Source organism: Solanum lycopersicum, chromosome 10, assembly GCF_036512215.1.
Source record: "Solanum lycopersicum chromosome 10, SLM_r2.1".
NCBI classification, from domain to species: Eukaryota; Viridiplantae; Streptophyta; class Magnoliopsida; order Solanales; family Solanaceae; genus Solanum; species Solanum lycopersicum.
The window spans coordinates 28,354,443-28,379,930 of NC_090809.1; the positions used below are offsets into that span (position 1 = coordinate 28,354,443).

Below are 25,488 nucleotides of genomic sequence, written 5' to 3' on the forward strand. Positions count from 1 at the left end.
CTTTCCCACAAAGGTTAGTAAAAAAGACCGAGGATGGTAAATACTGGCATTTTTTAATGATGTTAAAACTGCTTTCTATCATTGTCCCTTTGGTAGAAGCTCTTGAACAAATGCTTGGTTATGCCAAGTTCATAACAGATTTGGTTAGAAATAAAAGATCAGTCACTTTTGAGGATGATAATAGAATGCAGCACTATTGTGCTATTGCTACAAGATCTCTAGTGCAAAAGAAAAAAAATCTGGGTGCTTTCACTATTCCTTGTACAATCGGGTTATTACATTTTGCGAAAGCATTATGTGATCTTAGGGCAAGCATAAATCTCATGCCCCTCTCGATTTATAAGAAGTTGGGTTTGGGTGACCCAAAGCCCCGTGCAATGCAACTACTGATGGTCGATCGAAGGGTAAAAAGGCCCATTGGTATACATACTCTATTATGTGCTAGTAAAAGTGGATTCATTCATATTTTTGGTCGAAATTGTGATTATTGATTATGAGGTTGATTTTGAGGTGCCTATTATTCTTGGAAGATCATTCCTTGCTACAGGTAGAGCCTTGGTTGATATGGAAAAGGGGCAGATGAAATTACGATTGAACAATGAAGAAGTGACCTTCAACATTTGTTGGTCCATGAGGCAGAGTGGTGAGCTCCATTTAGTATCTGCTATATCCTACAAAGTTGAAGAGTCATTTGAGGTACAAATTGAAGAGTGTCTGGGTGTAAAAGCATTGGCGGCAGTGATCATTAATTTTTATAGTGATGGCATTAAAGAGTATGGGTAATTTGTCGCAGAACTTGATCGAGGTAATATTCGTTTTAAACCAAAGAAATTTGAGTTAGATATGCAACATCGCGAATCTCCACCCGCGAAACCGTCTATTAAGGAGGCTCCAAAATTAGAACTTAAGCCTCTACCACCTCATCTAAGGTATGTATTCTTGGGAAAAGATGACATTTTTCCGATTTTTATTGCATCAGATTTGAATGTGCATCAAGTTAAGGTGTCAAAAAGGGAGATTAAGTAGATTTTGTCAAAAATAATGAATTCTAGTAGAACGGAATGGTCAAAGGAGGCTTGATTATGCTCCTTGGGCCTATCAGACATCATACAAGACTCCCATAGGTATGTCTCCATACCAACTTGTATATGGGAAGGCTTGTCACTTACCGGTTGAATTAGAGCATAAAGCCTTTTGGGCAATGAAAAAGTTGAAAATGGATTGGAATGAAGTTGTTGAATAGAGGTTAAATGGGTTGAATGAGCTTGATGAATTTCGCCTAAAAGCTTATGAAACTTCAGCCCTCTACAAAGAAAATATGAAGAAGTACCATGACCAAAAGATTGAGAACGTGATTTTATGGTAGGGGATTTGTTGCTTTTATTCAATTCTAAGATGTGTTTGTTTTTGGGAAAACTCAATTCCAAATGGACTGGTCCTTACTTGATCACCCAAATATTCACGCACGGAGCGGTTGAGTTGGAGAACAAGGAGGGTATGCGGTTTAAGGTTAACGGATAGTGAATCAAAATCTATCTGGGGCACATTGAAATGGCAAATAAAGTGATCGAGGCATACAATCTTGATGAACTCTGAGTAATATATTGTCCTACGTCATGCCGCGACGTTAAATTAAGCGCTGGTTGGGAGGCAACCCAATATGTATCCTTTAGCCAACTATAGATTTTTTGTGATTTTCTAGTTAGAGTTGTATGTTTCTTTGCTTTTATTTCCTTAAAGGTCCCATCTAAATATTTATATTCTTTTTGTTAGAAGTGTTTGCTAGAGCATAGTTTAGGGTCCGTGTCCAAAAAATGTCCAGAAAATACAAAAATAATAGCTTAATGGGTGTTAAATTTGCAGGTATAATATCACCAGAAAATCTGCAGAAAATTGGTCTGCAGCACCCTTTGACGGACCCATCGATGAACCGTCATGCTTGCGACGGACTCGCAAGCATCCATCGTTTCCAGGTATGTTTTTTAACATTTTCTAAGTTAGGGCATGCATGACGAGCCGAGAGTTGGAGGCTGTGAGAATAGCCTCGAATTGCTGATGGGGAAGCCCTTCAGTTGAGGTCTATTGAGTTGGTTGCTGGGGCATCTAGCTCCAGAGTTGTTGAAGCGGAGAAGAGATTTACTGATAGTGTTGTGATTGTCGAGAGATGCACTACTGATGGTGTTGTTGATGCAAAGGACACTACTGAGGGTGTCCAACCTACAGAGGGAGTGGGTTCTGGGACGCTGGACCCACCATCTTGTCGATCACCAGTGCTTTACGCCTCAGGTTTACTTCACCTACCACTCTATTATTTTAGATTATTTTATGCATTGGGAACAGTTGCATATATTTTTTTGGGGATGGGATAAATGGAGTGATAGGTTGAATTATTAGTAACCCAACTGACGATCCTCTTTTGAGGTTTTTTTGCCTGTGTTCTTTTTCTCCAAGAGATAGATTATTTTTATTTTTGAAGCGGCAAGTCTATATCTTGTGTACATAGTATAACTCTGAAGCATGATGGCTAAAAAAAATGATATCCTGATGTAATGAACATGATGCAAGACTAGGTATAGTAACTGATAAATGTGTGGCTCTAAGAATGACATAGAGATACAATACGGCATGACCCTAAATCTAAGATTCAAACTAGGTGTCAGATAATATGGTAGAGTTATGAAATGTCAAGTTAGAGTGAGAAAAATTTGAATATTCCACCATTGGTACTGAGCTAGAATTTGCTTGGTTAATCCTGCTAAAGTGAATCATAATAGAAAATTAGGAAAGGATTATAGGCCTTTGTTCGAAATAGTCAATCTTTAGCCTAAAATACCAGAAAAAACAAATGAAGTAATCTCTTATTGATCCAAATAGCTTGAACTTAAAATAGATCTTTCTTCTTCACCCCATGTGATCTTTTCTGGGAGCAATGTGTTGGCCCTGGTCCCTTCTTGGACATATTCACCTCAGCTTATGCCAAAAGCATAAGTTGAGGGTGGCTAATGCAGAAACAATCTTGTCGTGGCCCTGACCCAATCTTGGGTATTGAGAACCTTGACTCATGGGAAAGCCATGAGTTGAAGGTGGTTGTTATGAGGAATACACTGGAAAGTGGGGTTTAAATAATAAAGAGGAAAAAAGAACAAAAAACAGTAACTCAAGAGTAAAAACAAAACAAACACTGAAAAAGAGAAAAGTCACTTACACATAAGGAGAAGAAAGGGAGAATGGCAAGGTGAAAGAAAATTGAGAAATAGGGAGAAATAAAATGATAAGAAGGTAGGACACTTATCCGATATGTCAAGGAGAGAAAGAAGTCACTAAAATATACCTAAATATACCCCACCTGACCCTGAGCCTATGTTACAAGCTAAGAAAGTCCTATCGTGATCTTAGGAGTTGTTATGGCGAACTTAAAGCAGTCAAAATAAGGGCAGGCCTATGGCAATATGTGTAAATGAGTTGTAAAGTTGTTCTGAGAGCGATTGTTGAAAATTAATTCTTATACTCAAACTGTAATCAGTATGTGAAAACGAGGATGTGATTTTTAAGTGATAAAACTAGTTGCAATAATGGAAAAATTAGCACCTAGGTAAGATATCGAATAGGATAGGTGTCAGTTTATGGTGAGTCTGTGTCATGGTCTGATCCACATAATTTAAGCCTAATAGTTATAAAATGCATGAACAAAATTAGGATAATCATGATTCATAGCCAAATGATTGTGAAAGCTAAAATACGGATACTCTTGTACAAAGTTTTTTAGTGAGTCATACTGCGTCGCTTGAGGACAAACAACGAATGTTAGTTGAGGGTGTTGATGTACCGTAGTTTCACAGTACTTTGAATGCCTTTTTCTTAAGTTTAGTGTGCGTTTGAAACCATTTTGTATTATTTTTTGTGTAGTTTTCTATTTATTTCCATGAAATCTGTCCAAAGGAGAACGCGGAGATTTTGAGTTGAAATTGCAGAAGTGACCACCAACGGACCTCACAACAGTTGATCGTGACTGTGACGGTCCGTAGGGGTCAACCATCATGAGAAGATAATGGATGCTGAAGGAAGTTGGAGAATTCTGACCATGTGTGGGACTATGGAAGCTCACGATGAACCGTCATAGCCACGACGGTCCGTCCTGCACATTTGTCAATGCTAACAGAGACTAGTCCAAGAGCCCAACTTAAGAAAATTCTAAGTGTCGTGGAACAAAGCCCTTCAATGGACCATCGTGCTTGCAATGCTCCGTCACACCTCTCCGTCAAGGGTAACAGAGAGTTGATGAAGAAAAGCAGCAGAAAAAGTTCTAAGCATTGAGCGATGGAAGACCACGACGGTCCGTCACGATGGTCGTCGACTCAGAAGCGTTTTGGATAGATTTTTCCTTAAATAGATTTCCCTCTTTTATTAGGTTTTGTTTCTTATAAATATTCCAAAAAACCTCGTTTTTGAGGTTAGACTCTTGGATAATTTTCAGTTTTATTGTCTTAGTATTACACTTTCGATTGTGGGATTTGATATTACTTCTCCGGAATCAATTATTGGAGTTTTGTCATTTATTTAAATAAATTTCTTGATTTTCTTCATTCTCCTCAGAGTAAGTGCATGATTCTTACATTATTATTATGAATTGTGTGATTATTAGCATGGGTAGCTAAACTCCATAGCTAGGATTGTGGGAACCATGGGTAAATAACAAGGTCAAACCTAGCTAAAATAACGATTCTAGAATAGTGTCTTTTATGTATTGATAATTCTTGCTCTTAGAAGTCTTTTTAATGGATGACCAATGTTAGAACTCGCTTTATTACTACTTGTAAGACAAAGGAGGTATATAATAGGAAAAGAATTATCAACATAGATTTAGTGTAGACTATCTAACAGGCTAGTGTCGGTTGGTACGAAGTAACAACTTAGTCAAATATCAAATATGATACTTAATATGAGGTAAAGATAAGGTCTAGTAAAGCAACACACATAGCTGGACCAAGGTGCGGAGTGAAATTCTCTAGATGTCATACCAAGGATTTAGACATACCTAACTTATCACTTTGCAAGCAATATACTAGAAAAGGATTGTTATACCTGTAATTACCGAGTTAGGAACCTTTGGGGAACGCTTACACCCTAGTTAATCTCATTACTTGATTAAACTCCAATACTTGAACCTGTCACTTGTTTACTTTAATTTAGCTAATTGCTTTCATTAATCAAAAAAACCCCTTTAGTTTTTTATTTTTTGGAAATAATTGACTAAATAGAAGTAATAATAGAATATAGTTAAGTCTGAACCATTTACCTCGTGGGAACAATCCCGACCTCACTAGTTGAGTTCTTTACTTGATGCGACCTCTTTTACTTTGTTTGGAGAAGTAAATTTGAGTGCATCAACCAAAAGCCAGCTTCTATGATGTATGAGTGGAATGTAATGGAACTTTATACTGAGTAGTGACAGGGTAGCTATGAGCGGTGATGCCTTCCTTCGAGAAAGGTGGAGGTTCACGTAACTCTCATGAGATGAGATTTTCCGCCATGTTGGGTATGTGTCTCCTTATATCTCCTCGTCTTTGAAGCTATACTGCCAATATAGGAATCAAGCAGGGTTCAATTCCCTATATACGCTAGCATGTTTTGGTTCACTTTGGCCAGTGATTCCACCTCTTTTTGGTATGGGGATTATACAATGGATTTCATGATACTCACATGATCAATGTCGGTTGAGGTTAAAGTTCACAAAGAAAGAATGAGGCTAACCTCAACGAATGCACATGATGAAATGAACGATACCATAGGTGTTAGGATAGGATAATCAAGAGGTGAGCTAGACTTAAGTAATAACACTAGGTTATTCTTGGTAATTGCACAGTGAACCCGACGAGAGTCTTAAACTACATCCTAGGTATGACCAGTGTCTGCACTATGAAAATGAAGTACAAATGAATGAATGAAGCAGACTCTATGTTTGTTAAAGAAGGCTCCCTAGTTGAGGTCCCATATGTTGAGCCCTTATTTTGGGAAGTCCTAATGTCAAGTCCATGATTCCAAGGTCTCATGGCATATGAAAGAATGATATGCACTATGTGATATGATATGTGTAGTATGTTATGTGTTGTTTGGAAAATGATAAGTATGATGATACATGTTACTCTCATGGCATGACTTTCCTAATCCGAAACTGGACAGTCTACTGACTTGAATTTCCATAATTTATATTGATAAGAAAGAGCTCTTCTTAATCATGCATGTCCATGGTGTTTGCTTTCATATACCCATACTTAGTATAGGTGTGTACTAATTCCAGACATTTATCTACTTTTAGGTGCAGGTACAGCTGGACGCTAGAGCTTACAAGTCAAAGCTGAAGTTATCCGGACGTAGAACTTTCATCCAGATTAGGTAGGCCCTCATTCTTTCGAGGATGCTTTTCCGTTATATTCTAGCTTAGATGTAGGCTTGAGCTAGTGGAATATGTTCCACTAGCGTTTCTTTCTCAATTATTTTCAGACATTGTATTGGTTTCATTCAGGAAACTTTATATTTTATGATATGACTATTTCATTCAGTTGAGTATCTTGGTATTAGATGGTTGTTGTGAACGATTATGAAATGATGTAGAAAAATCTTATATGAGTATAGTGTATCCTACTTTGAAGTCTATGTATAATTCAAGTAACTAAAAGTTTCAAATTTTCCGCTAAAATTAGCCTAATGAAGAAACGATGACGTATGTAGGCTTGTCTGCGACCTCTGAGAGGTCAACGACGCCATTACTGTTTGGGGTATTGATTCCGATCATGACAATTAGTCTTTTGTTAAAAAAATAAATAAAATATTAAATACTATCAAGTGTTCAATTGCAATCCCTGGTGTGTATTTTTATTTAAAAAATAATCTTGTATGTGGTTATGCTCTTAGGCCAAACATTTTTTTTATTAAAACGATATTATTAGTGACTAACCAAATTTATTTTTTTATCCAAAAATTATTTTAGCCAAACATGAGTGTCACGCCCCGAGCCTACACCCTGGGTGGGTGGGACTGACACTCGAAGACCATTGCTTGTCCCAGTCGAATCTTTGACCTGACTTACTTACTCAGTGGAAGACTTACTCATGATAAATTCATTAAAAAGTAAATTGAAATATATATATGTGTGTGTGTGTGTGTGTGTGTGTGTGTGTGTGTGTGTGTCTGTGTGTGTGTGTATGTGTGTGTGTGTGTGTGTCTGTGTGTGTGTGTGTGTGTGTGTGAAAAATGCTTCAAAGATCAACATTTAACTGGCCAAAATGGCAACTCATGTGTTCATACATAAAATAATGAAAATGTAAATTCAACTGCACTACTGATTGACTATCTATGAAACCTCTAATAACTGCGATGGATTTTGAGACTAGACCCCCAATTATCCTAACAATTGAAATACTAAAACTAAAAGAAAATGGAAAAGGGGCTCTCTGGGAAGCAAGGTGGAACGACAACTAACTATGAGTGCTCAACTCGATCAACGATGCGCTAGATGTTGATTCTCGTTACATATGTCTGCAACATAATACGATGCAGGCCAACTGACATAAGTATATTGAATGAGTATGGGAATTGGAATGTTAAACATAACATAGGCTTGAAAAGAATTAGAAAGAATCTGAAAAACTTACCTGGCTCAAATGAACTCAACATAACTGAACTCATTTCTATATAGAGTAGTTTAAAACAAGTGTAATATAAAGAAAAACTGTTAAAAACATGATTTCAATTCTATGTATTTATAAATACAATAACAACTTTTTATTGATGCAAAGATACAATATTAATTTTGTTTGTATATGAAAATACAAACATATCTTCTGTATATATAAATACAAAATACTGTTGTGGAAGTTTCTCTAACTGACAACAATCACATAAGATTTATTGTGATGATACAACGATCTTCCAAATGCTACCAACTCATCCAATACCTTGCCAAGGGCACAAAACCTGAACTACTGAGTAGATACACTAATCTATGCGAAAAGGATTCATCTAAATAGTATATGACCCTTTTCTACCCATGATGACTACATCTTTTATGGAGACGTTAGTTATCTGAACTCAAGCTCGTCTCCATATGGTGCTCAATGCTACTCCCAAATTATTATACTAGCTCTATATGATTAAAAGATACTTATTTCTGTGATTCAAGATTAGTGATCAAAAACATGGCTCAAAGTCTATCTTGGAATCAAAGTTTCCCCTCTTGCATTATTTAGAAAGCGATTACTCTTTTATAAATACTAGCTCGAATTCTCTTTGGAAATCTCACTTTCCACCTTTATTTAAATGTGAATTTTTTCTTATCTCTTTGGAAATACTTAGTCCCTATATAATTTTGAAGAAATGCACTTCAACTTTACTCTTTACTAAGCTCAAAACATAAGTCTTAAAACAAAGTTAAAACATTTGCAAAAGACTTTCGAAAAACTTTTGAACTCTTCTTAACTTGAATTTCGACTTCTCTTGACTAATACTGGTCAATAAAACGGGATGTACGGGTACTGGTTTGTTCCGGTTTGTCCCAGTTTGGTTTCCTACGAGACGGAACGAGACATCCTGAACCGGTACATGGAATGGAGCGGAATCGAGATTTGGTACCGGTGTAGTGGTATCGGTTTATTTTGGTTTCGGTTATATTCTGGTCCTGTCCTGTCCGTTTCTGATTAATTACTTTATATTGTATATTCATAAATTATAATTTCTATTTAATAATTTGTTTAATTTTTTATACTTATTTTTATTTAATTTTTTAAAATTTACAAATTTAAGTGATTTAATATACAAGTTATAAATATAACTTACACATTATAACATATTAATAAATAATATTTACAAACTTCAAAAGATTTACACCTTGAAAACTTAATTACACTTAATTTGCAAACTTAATAAGTAAATTTTTAAAAAAAATATCTTTAAAATAAACTTAAGTAAAAAATTACATTATAAATTTTAAAAACTATTAATATTTAAACTTAGAAAAATATATAAAATATTCATAAAAAATTGAAATAATTAGATGTGTCATCCCATCTCGTTCCATTTCGGTTTCATCCAAGTATATAGTGGGACAGTACAAAACCGAGTATCCTTTCTAGTAATTTTGGTTCGTTTCATCCCGGTACCAGTCAACGAACCGTTCAACTCATCCCGTTTCGGTCCGGTGGTCCCGTTCTGCTCGGTTTCCCAGTGATCTTGACTGCTCTTGACTTGAGTCGTAACTGTTTGAATTGAATTATGGATTCAATGAATGTGATTTGTGATTGAAATGATCTCATGATGTTGAGGAATGATTTTAAATAGCTAAACATGAGAAAATAATGAATTATCAAAATACAAAGGTGGATCCACGAGCGGAGGCATAATTAAATTTTGGATTAGAACTTCTTTTGAGGTACAACACCTCATATCAGATCCGTGATGCCAAACATCAATTCCCAATTTGGGACCCTTCTAGTTACGTGCCACTGAGGTCAAATATCGTCCGACAAAATTTCTTTTTCATTTTTCAGCTCTAAAACCCTCTAAACTTATTAGGTTCTTTCCCCCAAACACTTGGAATTATTAAATTTTCAAAACACATCAGATTCCATTCACAAACAAACCTAAAATCACATATTAGGACCAAACAACTCCTCAACGAATTCAACGAAACAAGAATCTAATGGAACTTTAACAAACCCATCAAAAATTCATTTCTAAGCTTTCAAGAACTTAAATTCACTGAAATTAATCATGATTGGCATGTGGGAGAGTTAACCCAATGCTATGTGATCTCACACCTTGTATGTATCACCCCAACGAAATCCACAAGCTAAACTTCGACGACCTTTACGAACCTTGACGTTCTTCTCATTTCTCTCTTTTGTCCTATTCTTTTCGCTACTCTGAAAACCCTAAATTTTTTGGTAAAAGTGTAAATTGATCTAACTTATCTTAGACCCCTAATAAATTACCAAAAAAGAATTAAATAAAAGGGTAAGAAAAAGACAAAACTACCCTTTCAAAATTTGGATTTAACTTTCCTTATTTCAATAACCCAACTTCTAAAGGGTACAACTAACTCATACGAACTTGAAATTGCGCAAACTTGGCGGCGTTGGAAAGATCATTCCGGGAGCTTTCTAGCCATATTTGAAAATAGACCTAACGCATCCAGATCTAGGATTTATGGACATTTAAAGTTGACCTAAAAATAAATTTTTCTAACTTAAGGAAATTTCAAGTTTTTTAATTATTTCCAAAAATGTCTATTTCCACTTCTTAGCTTCTTCTTAGCTATTTTGAATTGGGATATGTTACAATATCTGCCACTTGTAAACATTCTTCCTCAAATGAGATTAATTTTACTAGGATAAGGGTGGTAACATCAAGTCCAACACCCCACAAGCAAATTCCAACAAACAACATGCTTACTCATAATTTCAAGGTACTAAGAAGAAAATTAGTACCTTGATATGGAATTTTCCAGATTCAGATTTCTCTTTTTTATATCATCTTCACTTCACAAATGGATCTCTTAACAAACTGATTTCTCTATAAAACTTTGAATGATACAACCTCTTTTGTTCTCAACTTGCAAACTTGGTGATGTAAAATTTGAACTGGAATCTCTTCATAAGATAAGATATCTTTGATCACAATAATTTCAGTTGGTATAATCAATGAAGGGCCTCCCATGCACTTCATCAACATGGAGACAGGAAATACTGGATGAAACCGCTAGTAACTCTTGTGGTAGCTCCAACTCGTAAGCTATTTTCTTAATCCTCTTGGAAATTCTATAAAGACCAACATACAGGGCGTTACTAAACTCATAGCACCTTTCATGGGTGAAGAATTCAAATATACCCAGTCATCAACTTCAAACTCTATTTCTCTTCTTCTAACATTAGTATTGGATATATAATGACTTTGTGCCATTTAAATCTTTTTTCATGAACTTTCAAAACTCATGTGCAGAAAATTTTGCACCTCTAACTAAAATAATGGAGACCGGAAATCCATGAAGTCTCACCACCTACCAAATATAAAACCTGGCATAATCCTCTGCTGAATGGTAGTCTATACTGGCAAAAATGGATTGATTTAATCATTCAATCGACAAACAACGGATTGAATCATGATGCTTGTGAGACCTTGGAGAACCTTTGTCACGCCCTAAGCCTACACCCTTGGTGGTACAGGCACTCGAAGACCATTGATGATCTCAAGTAAACCCTTGGAATGCATGTGATTAAGTCCATATTAATCATCTCCCACATCTATTCAGGAAGTCTAATATTCTGAGCCAAACTACCGGGCCTTTGGTGCTCTACTATAACTTGTTGGAAATTTTGGAACTTACAAACAAATTTTGCAATGCCCTTCTTCATACTACTCCACCAATAGACTTCTCTGAAGTCTCGGTACATCTTGGTGGAACTTGGGTGAATGGAATATCCTCTATAAACCTCTCTTGGGTTCCATTCACCATTGGTATACACCACCTACCTTGATGTATAAACACACCATCTCCTCCTTGTTCAAAATCTAATACTTTATTCTTATGAACATTTGCCTTCAATTCAAGCAAAATGAGATCTTGGTCTTGCTTGCCTTTTACTTTTGACACAAATGATGACTCAGCCCCATTCATCGCCACTATTTCTAATTATGTGGAATCCATTAGTCTGACTCTCAAGCGTGTAAGTCTTGTACATCTTTTCCTAGATCTCTCTTTTCTTCCTCAACATGGATGATACTACCTATAAACAAACTGTTAAAGGCATCAGCAACAACATTAGCCTTACTTGGTTGGTAAAAAATATTTATGTCATAATCCTTGAGCAACTCTAACCACCTCCTTTGTATGAGGTAAATCTATTACATAGTGAACACATATTGTAGGCTCTTGTGATCGGTGAACATATCCACATGCACACCATAAATATAGTGATGTCATAACTTCAAAGCGAATATTACATCAACCAACACCAAGTCATGGGCTCGGTAAATCTTCTCATCAACTTTGAACTTTCTCGGGGCATAAGATATAACTTTGTCATTCTACATCGACACACAACCCAAGCTGAATCTAGAGGCATCAAAATACACAATAAAATTTTGAGTACCTTCTGGCAAGGTCAAAAGTCGGTAGTGGTAAACCTCTTTTTCAATTCCTGAAAACTTTTCTCGTGAGATTTAGACCATTAAATTTAACTTTCTTTTGAGTAAACTTAGTCAAAACGGATGAAATAGATTACAATCCCTCTACGGACCTTCTATAATAGCACACCAAATCCAAGAAACTCCTAATGTCAATTGTGGATGAAGGTCTAGACCAATTCTGCAATGCCTCAATTTTCTGAGTATAAACTTTATTTTCATCTCCAGACACTATGTGGCTCAAGAATGCCCATAGACTCGAGCAAAAACTCACTCTTAGAGAACTTGGCATACAACTCTCTATGCTTCAAAGTCTGGAGAACTATTCTGAGATGACTAGCATGATCTTCTTCATTATTTGAATATAATAGTGTGTCATCAATGAGGATAATAACAAACATATCTAAATAAGGTTTGAAGACTCAGTTCATGAGGTCCATGAATGTTAGTGGTGCATTTGTCAAACCAAGGTACATGACCAAAAACTTACAATAGCCATATCGAGTGCTAAACGTTGTCTTTGGAATATCACATTTCCTCACTCTTAACTGAATGTATCTAAACCTAAGGTTTATTTTTGAAAAAATAGGTAGCACCCTGAATTTGGTCGAATAAATAATCAATCCTATAAAGGGATACTTTTTATTGATGGTAACCTTGTTCAATTTGATGGTAATTTATACACCTCCTAAGTAAACATCCTTTTTCCTCACGAATAAGATCGTAGCGCCCCAAGGTGAGACACTTGGTCGAATAAAACCTTTCTCTAGGAGGTATTTAAACTACTCCTTAAGCTTTTTAAACTATGTCGGTGCCATTCTATATAGAGGAATAGTCATAGGATGAGTATCAGCAAAAGTATCTATACCAAGTCTGTCTATCTCTCACAAGGGACTCCAGGTAGATCACCTGGAAAGACTTCTGGAAAATCTTTTACTACTGAAACTGATTGAATAGGATGTATTTGAACACTAGATTCATTAACTCAGACTAAGTTATCGTCACGCCCCTTAGAAACTAACTTCCTGGCCGTAAGGTACGAAACGAAATGACCCTTAGGCACTACTAAACATGTACAACCACATAAAATATTTAAAACTAAGACTTCAACCAGCCTTCATAGTGAGCAAATTTTTACATGGAATTTAAACTTTCTCGAGTTTAAGGTCACTAGATGTAACACCTTACGTTTAAGAGAAACCAAATAGAAAAACATTCAAATATTCTTAAGTTTTCTTAAGTTTTGGGTCAACTTCAATTGGCCATATCTAAGGCCGCCGAGGTTTTCTCAATTTTGATCTCGGAGTAAAAATTTATTAGTGATTTACTAACAACGCACAAACCTAGTTGCAGTCCGCGATGGCTCCGTGATACAGAGCCAATACGAACTTTACTGCCCTGAAAAATGATTTCGAATCCCAACTCATTTTAATAAATTCTTTAGGGGTATTTTAGTCCTAAAATTTTTTAGAAGGTCATCTAAATTTCCCAAAACGTATAGAAAATCAGTTTTCATAAAATTAAACCCTCTTATTCACTCAAAATATTCTACACTCGAGAAAAATCAAGAAACGCTAAGGCTAGGGTTCTCCTTTAAAGCTTTTTCTTCAAGTTGCATCAAGAAGATAATTCTTCAAGGTATGTAATCTTCAATAGTGTTGGGTCACCCACATGTCAATCATGTTAAATTTCCGCTTTAAATTAGTTATAAAAGTTGAAGCAATGATGTTCTTGCTATATATTCATGAAGTTTCTTTCATTCTTTAATTGGGATGAGATTGATGAGTTTCTTGAGGAGATTGAGTCAATTTTAGAGTTGTGTTTTATTAGATCCTTGAGTACATATATTGGATATCTGAATCAATAGAGAGATTGAGCAAAAGAATCAAATTTAGATGAATTGGGGTTAGAAAACGAGGAAGAAAAAATTGATGTGAACCTGTTCCTTCAGTGTGTAAATGTTCTCTCCACGTCGTGGAGAGATTGCAGACTCCACTATTTCAAAAATTATTTCGAGCAAACATTTTAAATCATCACTGCATCACAGATGTCACGACCAAAGTCTAGACCCCACATAAGACCGGCGTGTTTGACCTCTCAGAGGTTGCAGACAAGCCTACACACGTCATCGTTACTTCACCTAGGTTAATTTTTAGAGAAACATTGAACTTTTTGTTTAATTAGACTTTATAGTGAGAAACATTGAATTCGTATAAGACTATATGCATAAACTCATAAGTGTTCACAACAACCATCTAATATCAAGATAATCAAATGTAAGACATAGTCAATATCTGTATAAAATATAGAGTTGCAAATATGGAACCAATACAATATCTGAAAATAACTGTGAATGAAACACTAGTAGAACATACTCCACTAGCTACTGTCTTCGTCTAATGCTAGAATAAAATTGTAAGCATCCTCGAAAGCATGAGGGCCTACCAAATCCGAATGAAAGCTCCACGATCGGATAACTTCAGTGAAGATTCATAAGTTCTAGCATCCAGCTGCACCTACACCTAAAAGTAGAGAGTTGTATAGGATTAGTACACACTTTTACAAATTATGGGTATATTCAAGCACACACCAAGTACATGCATGATTAAGAATAGATCTCTCCTAAAAATATGAATTATGGAAAGTCAAGTTAGTAGACTTACCAAAATTGGATTAGGAAAGTCATGGTATTAGAGTAACATGCATCATCATACATAACATATTGCACACAACACATAACATATTGCTTATTAGCACATAACATATTTCATATCATTCGTCCATATGCCATAAGACCTTGGAATCATGGACTTGACATTAGGACTTCCCAAAATAAGGACTCAACATATGGGACCTCAACTAGGGAGCCTTCTTTAGGAAACACAGAGTCTTCTTCATTCATTCATACGTAATTCATTTTCATTCATTCTTAAGCCAGTGTAAAAACCAGTCATACCTAGGATGTAGTTTAAGACTTTCATTGGGTTCGCAATGCAATGACCAAGAATGACCTAGTGTCATTATTTAAGTCTAGCTCACCTTTTGATTATCCTATCCTAACACCTTTGGTATCGTTCATTTCATTATGTGCATTACTTGAGGTTGGCCTGATTCTTTCTTTGGGAACTTTAACCTTAACCTACATAGATCATGTGAGCATCATAAAATCCAGTGTTTAACCCCACACCAAAATGAGATGGAATCACCAGTCAAAGTGAACCAAAACATACTGGCATATATAGGGAATCGAACCCTACTAGAACCCTATATTTGCAGTATAGGTTCAAAGACTATGAGATATAAGGAGACCCATACCCATCTGGACAGACAGTCTCATCTCATGAGAATTACACGAACCTTTTCCTTCCTGAAAGAAAGAATCGCAACTCATAGCTAGTCGATCGGTGCTCAGTATAATGTTCTATTGCATTCATCTCATACATCATAGAAGATGGCTTCTAGCCTGAGGGAATCATATTTCATTATATGATATCTCATCTCATCATTAGTATTAAGTATGCATTAACTTCAATACTTTTATTAGAGTGTTCATAGAGACTGGTATCTTCATTAACTTGACACTCTTATAGGTGAGTACGTCTTGGTAACATTTACTTAGGCTCATTTGATATTTCTCTCACCTTTCGCACTATCCTCTTATAATTTTTTCACCACATTCTTTAACTTTATCACATTTACTCTTCATAATTACTCACCACTCTACATGAATGTTCATCTCATCGTATGCTAATGCATTTGGCCCTTTAGTGTGCATCTTGTAGATATTTCAAGATATTGATTTTGATCTTTAGCGGCAGCATTCATTAAATATTTGCTTACGTATGACTTATGTGTCAATACGGAATCGGGCAAGGGAACCCGGTTTTGAATCCCTTTAGTAACATTTAATCTTATTGTAAACTTGATAATTGTATTTTTTCAGATTTGGGGGACCCTAGTTCGATCCTCATCACTCCCATAATATTTTCCTTTCTTTTCCTCCTCCCTTTTTCGTTTAAGGCAAGGAGGTTGTGGGATCAATCCCCCACAAGCTCATTCTTTTTCTTTTAATTTATTTCTTAACTTTCTCACCTATCAAAGAGGTTGTGGGTTCAATACCCATTCACCTCATTCTATTTTTCTCCTTTATTTTTTTCCTCCTAACTCTCTCATCTATTCAAGAGGTTGTGGGTTCAATCCCCACTCTCCATATTTTTTTTCTCCTTTATTTTTCTCCTAACTCTCTCATCTATTCAAAAGGTTGTGGGTTCAATCCCCACTCTCCACATTTTTTTAATTTTTCTCCTTTATTTTTCACTTAACTCTCTCATCTATTCAAAAGGTTGTGGGTTCAATACCCACTCTCCACATTTATTTTTACTTTAATTTTTCTCATGAAATTTTATGTAATTTACATTTGGTGAGGTATTGGGTTCAATTCCAAATGATCTAACAATTTTTAAAAAAATTTAAAACATAGCTAATTTTTATTCTTGGCCGAGACCACCAATTTCCTGCAAGCTGGGAATTTGGTCTCTTCCAATCCAGTTTCTCTCATTCTTATGTTGATTTTTGTAGTATTTTGAGTGACATTCAGCCAGCCACCTTAACCTTATATGAACATCACGTTTTTAATATTTTTATACACGCGAAACACAGCATTTTAACATACAAATTTTGGATAGCAAACACAGTAAATTTTCAGCACATTCATGCTCAAAAGAGTCAACTTAATATACTTTTCCGGAATATATTTTTCATCTCTTTCATGATTTCCGAATACACATTCAACACATAATCACAACTAGACCTAAAATTATCTACCAGAAGACATACCAATACATGCTTTGAATCATTCAAATGATCTGATGAGAAGGCATGCAACAGGGACAACCTTAGTTTTTCAATATTGATTAAACTGAAACTTAAGGGTCTCTTAGGAAAGGGACCAGGATAGAAGAAACCCATATCTGAAGTTGTTCAAAAGATGATTCAATCGTGCTGCCTATTTCCCACTAAGCCATAGTTTCACTACCGAAACAACAAGCAAAATCCATCGAGAAATTGATTTTTACTTTTCATTTTTAAGATTATTTTGCTTTTGAGTTTTTAGCTTTCAAGTTCTTGATGGACTTTAGCATTCATTTTCTGCTCTTGTTCTTTTGGTTGATCGCATATCGTGAAGTGAGAGAGAGAAGTGGTGAGAAATGTGTGGGTGTGTTGTCTTAGGATTAGGATATTAGGGAGAGACTTAGTCAAATTAGGATTTATTTTAATTATTTTAATTAATAAAAAAAATTGATTTTTTCCTTTTTCTTAAATTAGCAATTGAATATTAATTAATTAAATTAATCCACTATATTAAATAAATCAAATTAAATTATTGCTCTCACCACGGCTCGAACCCGGGTGGAGCAAGATTTTGCTCAAAGAGTCAATTTCGGACCTTTGTATCCAAATTGCCCATTCACCATATTAATTAATTAATTAATTAAATATTTAGGTTAATTAGAATTCTACCCTTAGCCTGGAAAAAGACCATTTTACCCCTAGACCCTCCAAACTTAAGACTACCCCTTTTTAAGTTCGGTTAAGACTCATCCGGGTAGATCTTTATATTCGGGTGCCCTAAATGGTTGGACCCAACCTTTCCTCGCTCAACAAACTCAACAAGTTGGTCGGTTTGGCTGTTGCAAGGGTTCAGAGGTCTGGTTCTACGCGCATCAATCTGTGTGAACCCGGTCAAATCGTAGGGTTTCTAGATACATTCAGCATTGCTTAGCATAGCCATTTGAGGGTTGTTACAACAGACTTGCTCCCCAGACGGTGTTTTTCAATTGTTTCTCATGCTTAACTATCTAAAAACACTCCTACACATCAAGATATATTTTCTACCACAAATCATAACCTTGAATTCATAATTCACATTCAATGTAGATCTAAGACTTAAGTCTGAAGAGTTCTTTCAAACATCATCGGAAAGTCCATTTGAATCATTTTGAGGAGTCTTTTACAATTTCTAGTAATTTGTTTCAAGACTCGAGCAAGTAAGCATGAGACTGATGAGAAAGTATTCATGAGTATATTTCATTATCATGAGATTCTTCATATCATGATTCATAACTCTTGAATTCATAAATCACATTCAAGAGAGAGTTAAGAGTAGAGTTCAAGAAACACTTTCAGTCCAATTTTGAATCCTTGAGATCAACTATTGATTTGAACTATGTTTTGAGGAAGTAAGTAAGAAAATGAGAAGAATTGTTTTCACGAGTTCCATATTACTATGTAACCCTCAAGTCAAGTCGTTCATGCCCATAACTTTCGCATGAATTCCACACTACAAGAAAATATACATACGACAAGATTAATTTGGTGACATTTGAAACAAATGTCAGAAAATAAATAATTTCACGACATTTAAGTATAAAACGTCATAAAACAATGACATTTTACGTCAAATGTCGTAAAAATAATGACATTTGGTATCAAATATCATAAATATAATGACATTTGGTCCAAAATATCACTATGATAATGACATTTACTGGAAAATGTCATTACTTGTAGCAATGTATAGCGAAAATGTCGTTTTAATGATCACATTTTGCTACAAATGTTGAATATAATATGACAGTTATTACAAAATATCATTGGTTTTAGTGACATTTAGAAGAATGTCACTTAAATAGTGACATTTAATATAAATATCGAACATATTATGACATTTACCGCAAAATGTCATTGATTTTAGTGAAATTTAAAAAAAAGTCACTAACATAGTAACATTTAGAAAAAATATCTCTACAATACTGACATTATTGCAAAATGTCGTTGTTTTTAGCGACATTTAGCAAAATGTCATATAAATGATGACATTTGCTACAAATGTCGAATAGAATAATGATATTTATTACAAATGTCATTGTTTTAGCGATATTTAGCGAAAATGTCATATAAATGATGACATTTGTTAAATATGTCGAATATAATATGACATTTATTAGAAAATGTCATTGGTTTTATTGACATTCAGAAAAAATATGCTTAAATAGTGACATTTAACATAAATGTTGTATATATTATGACATTTACAGCAAAATGTCATTTATTTTAATGACATTTAGAAAAAATGTCACTAAAATAGTGACATTTAATGTAAAATATCATTGATTTTAGCAACTTTTAGAGAAAATGTTGTTAAAATAGCGACCTTTAATACAAATGTCGAATATATTATGACATTTATTGCCAAATGTCATTGATCCGATTGACATATAGTAAAATTGTTGTGAAAACAGTGAAATTTTTATACAAATATCGAATATATTATGTCATATGTTGAAAAATGTCATTTATATTAATGACATATGTTCAAAAGTATTGTTAAATTCAGGGCAGACCCACGTGGGTTCATGAAACCCCTCGGCAAAAAATTACATGACATATATAAGGTAAATTTTTGTATTTCTATAGATATATATTTTAAACCCCCTCAATAACAAAGAAAGATTGATGGCGCAGTGGCAAGTTAAGCATTTTATCTTTCTTTTTATTTTGCTTCAGTTTTTTTTATTTATTTATTTTTAGTTATGTAGTTCAAGTTCTTTTTTAGTTTATTTTTTTACTTTAAAAAATGTGTTTAAGTATGCTTGAAATCCAAAAGGATTCAAGATTTTCATTTCTAAAGGTTTATTTATACATTTATAATTTTATTTTTCGAACCCCCTAAACAAAAATTTTTTGACCGCCACTGACTAAACATAATATTAGTCTCTAATTACGGATATTTACACCTAATTTTAAAAATCTAATTATTTTTAAAAAAAATATTTATCAATATATATGGATAAAGTTTGACCAAATTTGCCTCATAGATTATATGATTTGAACAAAATTTACTTTATAATAAAAAAAATATCTCATTTTTACTCTCGTTGTTATTAAAATGACTCAAGTTTAATATTTATGACCAAATGTAACTTGAGTTCGTTACAATACCCATTGTGGAAAAAGAAATAACATGTTCCTTTTATTTTTGAGAAGTTGAAAGATCCCAAAAGATCGATGCATTTTTCAATTGAACCTCACCTTCATGTATTATAAAGCTACATCAATGAATACTATTAGGCATCTCTCATTAGTCAAGGTTCCTATTTATCTTTTTTTCCTCACTTTTATGCAAAAAAAATTCTATTTATTTATTTTTTGTTATTGTAAAAGATGAATGTGACATTTACCACCCCATTTAGTCATATTCTTTCATATAAAAAAATTAATTGTTTTTTATTTTCATTACTCACATCATTTTTGATAATCCTAACTCCTAAATCATATTAAAGTGCATGTTTATGAAATCATTTCAAATTTCATATTATGTCATATAAATAGAGGTATTAGAAAATTCGGTTAGAAAAGAAATGATCTTTTTTTAGGGGTCTTTTGGTCTGAATACTAGTTATGCGGAGATAAGTTATACTGGGATAAGTTATACCAGGATAAGTTATGCTGGAATTAGTTTTTATTGCTTGTTGGTTTTGTCATATTCAGACCGATATTCATTGTATAAATTTTTTAGAGTAAGTTGTTTGTTTACAAAAATGCCCTTACCTTATGTAGTTTTTTCTTTACATTTTCTTTGCAAGCATTAGTTATTCATTCTTAAAAATAAAATATTCATCTCATTTATCTTAAATATTTTTGTGTGTGCATTTCCATGATTGTGCCGTATATTTCAAAAATTAAACTTTCCTCTCATTTAACTTAAAAATTAAACTTTAATCTTATTTAGCTTAAAATAAAATGTTCTTCTTATTTAGCTTAGTATAAGATTTTCATCTCATTTAGCTTAAAAATAAAATTTTCATCTTATTTAGTTTAAAAGTAAAACTTTCATCTGATTTAACTTTAAAACTAAGACTTTCATTTTAATTTTATTAAAGTAAAAGAAAATCTATTATTAAAGTCATCTACATTTTAATTATAGATAAAATATATATTTTCAGTGAGTAATAAACTATATAATGAAATATGTAATTTAGTAGTGGAGTGAATATTTTAAGAGAAATTAAAACATAAATAAACATAATAATTACACAAATACATTCATCTTATAACATATTCATTGATATAAATTGTAATTATAAAATATAATTTTTTAATAGAAAAATATTATTTCTCATATAAATAAAGAATAATTAAGGTTGTGAATGTTATTATAAATGGAAAAAGGATATACATACCTCCGAAAAATTATAAATGATATGTAAATACCATTCGTTGTACTTTTAGGATGATGATGCTCTTACCATCCATGTTTTGGGGTATATATACCCTTTTTACTAACGGTGGAACACGCGTCACAATGTAAAACATTTACCTTTTTTTAAATTAAATTTTTGCCCATCATCAAAATATCTACCCATATTAATTTTAAACCAACCCAAATAACATAATACCCAACCCAAATATAATGTAAATCTGCTTTAAAAGCAAAACATGGCCGGAGAGCACATCAAATACCTTAAGAATTTCACAAGCATAGCTAAAACAATTTTGATTGAATTCACCGAAGCAATTGACTGAATCAATCTCTTCCTCTGAGCTCTCGGTTCAATTACAATTAAAGCAATTGCATCCATTCTGATTGCACGGATGTTGATCCTCACCTTCCTAAATAAAATTCTTCACCATTTTAGCCAGACTAACAGAAGTCGGCTCGAATTCTTCAGACACATTCTTCTTATTCCAGTCAAATCCTCACCTCTAATAGTTTCTCCGTCGCCAATGATCTCAAAAGCCCTGAATATTGCCTCTCAAATAGCCGCTTGAACCGTGATGTCGGAACCGTCTTAAACTAGTCATACCAACTCGATTCTTCCACAATATTGAAGTCAACGGGTTGATTCTTCACAGGAAAAGGCATAACCACAAGTTCAACACTAAAAATTAAAATGTACAATCGTTCCAAATTTCAAATAGAAATCTATTAAGCCAAACCAAAATCGAATTACCTTTTTGTACCTTCAAAAAACAATCATTTAGAGTAGAAAATTAGTATTGTAGCATGGAATAACTTCAAAACACTCCTAAGCCTAAAAGTCTTATTCTTTGCTTAAGGTACAACAAACACGAGACGACGGCTAAAACTCATTGTTTTGCTGACGGACACAACACTTGACATCATCACACTAACACCCCATAGTAACAAAACCGATTGCCGGAAAAATAATTTCCAGCGATATGACCGATGAAGATCAAACAAAAGCCAGAATGTAATAAAGGTGTGGGTGGGAATGTGGAATATTAGTGCGGTGATCAGGAGAGAATATTGTGTGCATTTTATTTTAAAACAAAATCTAAAAAGAGGAAGATGGGTACTCATATGGGTGAGTATTATGTTATGGGTGAGTAAAATTAATTTGGGTGGATTTTTTTGAGAATGGGTAAAAACTTAATAAAAATTAGGTAAATGTTTTAGATTGTGACATGTGTTCCACCTTTAATAAAAGAGGTATATACGCCTCACAGTTTGGACAGTAAGGGCATCGACATTCTAAAAGTATAATAAAGGGTATTTACATACAATTTACGATAGTTCGGAGGTATATTTATCATTTTTCTCTATTATAAATGTTGTTAAAAATTATATTAATTTGTTTGAAAGTAAAAGTAGTTTATAAAAGAGAGTTTAAGGGGGGTATTTTGTTATTTACACATCTTATCCCAGGATAGCTTATCCTGAAATTACTATACCTCCCCCTGTGAGGGATAACTTATCCATGGACTAATTATTAATCTTGGGATAAGTTATTTCTACCTTTGCAAACAAACAATGAATTAAGGGGTCGTTTGGTAGGTTACATTACAAGAAATAGTCCATGTATTATGTATGGTATTATTTAGCACTATGTTTGGTAGGATTTGAGACTATGTATAACTAATCCATGAATTAGTTATACATCTTGCATGAAATTATAGATTGTGTTCCTAAGACCTTCCATTTGGAGGTATCAGTAATACATAGAACATAATACCATGAGACAAGTCTATGTAAAGATAATAATATCCTCAAATTATTTTAAATTATTTTATTTATTTTGTTGATTTTATGTTTTATATTTATACTAGTAAATTTATTTAAATAAATTTGCTTACAAATTATTTAAAGAGAGTTGTTTGTTACTAAATAAATCTAATACAAATCGATATAAATTTAAAATGAGAGTTATTTAACATAAACTAATTAAATAGAGAAATATATCACTACAGACGGTTGTGATCTTAATTGAATATATATATATATATATATATATATATATATATATATATATATATATATATATATATATATATATATAATTATTTATATACACACCAGCACATGACCTGGTAATATTTGATTTTGCAAAAACAGTTTTTATGCTAACTCGAGTAGCCATAGATTTCCATAAACTCTACATTAGGATTAATCAAAAAACATAAATGTCTATTTACAATATATACACTACTAAAAAAAATAATGAATATCGAATTAAAAAATACCAACCTCCAATTAAGGTTGGCAATTTCCGACCTCGGGAGGTTGGTATTGTTAAAGAAAATAAAAAATATATATTTTTTAGAAAATCGAATACAAGTAGTCGATTTTCATGCAAAATAAAGCGGAAAAATCAAATTCTGATCTTAGGAGGTCAGACTTTTCGCAAAAAAAATGAATTACAATAAAAACTGGCCTCTTGATGTTAGTATTAAATGAATAAATAAAAATATCTTTTCCTCAATTAAATATAAAAATCAACATTGAGAAATACTTTGAATTAATTTTATTTAAATAATCTTTCGGAGGACGATTTTGTGTAAAATAAAAAACAAACAAATTATAATCCTGACATCTGAAAGTCGTTAATAAATAGTATGTATTTATACTAACACATTCATTAAATATTTCTATAGTGACTTCAAGAAAAATTAATAAATTGGTTTTTAATAAAATCGTTGTCCGGATGACCGTTTTATATAAGTTCAAATATTAATTGATATAAAATATCGATCTTTCAATGTCAATCTTATTTAATTAGCATGGTTAGTTTTTATTTATCTTAAGATTTAATGTGATACCAACCTCATGAGGTCGGTATTTTTTATTAAATCTAATTACTTTTAATAAAAGCGACATCCGAAGGTCGGTTTTTTAAAATATCCATGTTAATCATAATCTTGCTATTGTGCATGATACTAAAATTTTATTTCACACTTACAATTAATTGTTCAAAAAGTGTAACAATTTTGTATACTTTTATAAAAAGTTAGAATTTGTGCAATAAACAAAAAAATATCTATAATCAAATTTAGTGTATGAAACTACGTTGATATGAATTAGGAGAAAATTTTACTTAAACTTTTAGAATAAAGTACAAATTCTACCAGTCCGTCGTCAAATCACGAACTTAATATCACATGTAATGATATAGAGACGAAGAGCTAACATATAATCCATTAGAATATGAAATGCGAGATAATACTCGTAGAAATGCCATGATAACAATTAATAACATTTTATATTTATAATTAACTATTTAATTATTTGTATGTGTAACCTGCAATGCCTTATCTCGTTTTATGAAATAGACAATAGAACATCATAAATTACTGTACAAAACAAGTTCTGTCAAGATTATTACGTTCGATCTTGAATGGATGTTTAGTTTAGTGATCATACCATAGACAATGACATGGAAAGAATAATTCATCGGAGTACGAAATACGTTGATTAAATACTTCTCTAGTAGTTTAACAAATTAAATCTTACATATTAGTGGTTCAAATATGATACACATTATCAATTAAAAAAATATCAACAATCAATTTAAGGAGATTTGTATATTAAATTTGATATTGATAAACTCTAGTTAATCAATAAAATTAAATTTATGTAATTAGGAGGTATATAAATAAAATTTATAAATTAAAATGACCCAAAAAAATAAATTTATAAAATTAAACTTTTATTAATTTGTAGTTAAAATTAAATTTTATATATGTATATATAATCATAAGTACATGGAGAATTTGACATATCAAAAAATATTTACTCTAAGTACTACACAAATAACCTGTTTAACAACATCTTTCATTAAGTTTTGATATATATAAAAGTAAATATCAATGACGATGATAAAGATAACCTGATTGATCACACCTAATATTTTTGTCTAATTTAATTAATTAATGATAACTAGTTTAACAACATCTTTCATTAAGTTTTGATATATATATATAAAAGTAAATATGAATGACGATAATAAAGAT

At 32.9% G+C, this 25,488-nt stretch overlaps 1 long non-coding RNA gene across 1 annotated transcript; it reads right to left on the reverse strand.

Moving 5' to 3' along the window:
* Window positions 1-21,582: 21,582 nt before the first annotated feature.
* On the reverse strand, window positions 21,583-22,621 carry LOC138338993 (uncharacterized). The gene is made up of 2 exons (XR_011211935.1): window positions 22,191-22,621; window positions 21,583-22,084 (listed from the first exon to the last, which is right to left on the reverse strand). It is a non-coding gene; the product is annotated as an uncharacterized lncRNA (long non-coding RNA).
* Window positions 22,622-25,488: the final 2,867 nt, after the last annotated feature.